Here is a 1,504-nt window from a genome sequence, read left to right as displayed (position 1 = left end):
AAAGGATTGATGTAACTCTCAGGGGAAATTCATTCATTCAGTCGAGAGCTCTTTTACTGAACATTTACTCTGTTCCAGGTTCGGTTGTCAGCACTGAAGAAATCACACCAAGAATGGTGCAGAGACCCATGCAAGTGACCCGGGAAGAGGAAAACTCACTCATGGGCAGACTCCCAGTTAAATGGAAAGCAGAGTTAAAGAAGGACTGTGGGAAGAATGAGATCTTGAAAAATCCATCAGCAATTTTGGGACAGTAACATCTGCACAGATGATTTTTTTTTTTTTAACCTGAGAGAAAGGAGGCAGAGGGAGACACAAGTTGAGAGCTACTTTGGCACTCTGAGGACCAGACTAAAGTGTTTGCACTTTAGTGCTCAGCAAACACTGTCTGAGCACCTGTGTTTCTGTGGCCTCACCAGTCTCCCTGCTGTTCCTTGCCCTTACCAGGCATGCTTCCCTACTCTGCCTTTAATTTACAGTGGCACTGTCATATCATAGCTCATTGTAACCTTGAACTCCTGGGCCCAAGCAATTCTCCCACTTCAGCCTCCCCAGAAGCTGGGACTACAGGCCTGCACCACCAAGCCAGGCTAATTTATTTTTCTCTTTTGGTATAGGCGGGGTATTGCTGCATTACTCAGGAGGTCACTAACTCCTGGGCTCAAACCATCCTCCCACCTTGGCCTCCCAAAGGGCTGAGATTAAAAATATGAGCCACCACATCCATCCAGAGTTCCCTTTTTTAATTTTTTTGAAGGCTTCCCCCCAATCAGTAGCACCATTGTCTTAGGTTATTTTCTGTTGCTGTAACATATACCACAGATTGGGTAATACACAAAGAAAAGAAATTTATTTCTTACAGTTCTGGAGGCTGTAAAGTCCACGACTTGTAAGGGCCTTTTGCTGGTGGGGACTCTTGAGCAGACTGAGTATGCTAGCTCAATTCTCTCGTCCTCGTCTTAAAAAGCCACTAGTCCCATTCCTGTAGCAACCCATTAGTCCATCAACCCATGAATCCATGAATGGATTTATCCATTTATGAGGGCAGAGCGCTCGGGACCCAATCACCTCTTAAAGACCTCAACTCTGAATATTGCTACACTGGGGATTAAACTTCAACATAAGTTTTAGAGGGGACAGATATTCAAGCCATAGCAACCATTTAGCAAACGCATAAATGAGCTGAAATTGTGGTGACAAGAGGAGGCACGTCACCCCGGAAAGGACCCTGTTTCATTGTTCTTTGTTTTTATTTTTTATTAAGATTGTTTTTTAGTGATGAGGTCTCTCCATGTTCCCCAGGCTGGCCTTGAACTCTTAGCCTCCAGTGATCCACCCTCCTCAGCCTCCAAAAGTGCAGGAATTGCAAGTGTGAGCCACCAAGTCCAGTTTAGCTCATTCATCGTTGTACCCCAGTGCTAGGCACATGGTAAGCATTGAGGAAATGTTGAATGAATGAATATTATTATTATTATTTTTTTTTTTTTTTTTTGAGACAGAGTTT

General features: G+C 43.9%; 1 long non-coding RNA gene across 1 annotated transcript in view; it reads left to right on the top strand.

Moving 5' to 3' along the window:
• Window positions 1-1,492, top strand: part of LOC119468149 — a 9,417-nt gene extending 7,925 nt beyond the window's left edge. The window contains exon 2 of the long non-coding RNA XR_005196788.1: window positions 79-1,492. This is a non-coding gene — a long non-coding RNA (uncharacterized LOC119468149). The remainder of the gene's footprint in view (window positions 1-78) is intronic.
• The last annotated feature ends 12 nt before the right edge of the window (window positions 1,493-1,504 follow it).

The sequence above is a fragment of the Cebus imitator genome, unplaced genomic scaffold (genome assembly GCF_001604975.1).
Source record: "Cebus imitator isolate Cc_AM_T3 unplaced genomic scaffold, Cebus_imitator-1.0 Scaffold386, whole genome shotgun sequence".
NCBI lineage: Eukaryota > Metazoa > Chordata > Mammalia > Primates > Cebidae > Cebus > Cebus imitator.
This window is presented reverse-complemented; position numbering and strand designations above follow the sequence as displayed.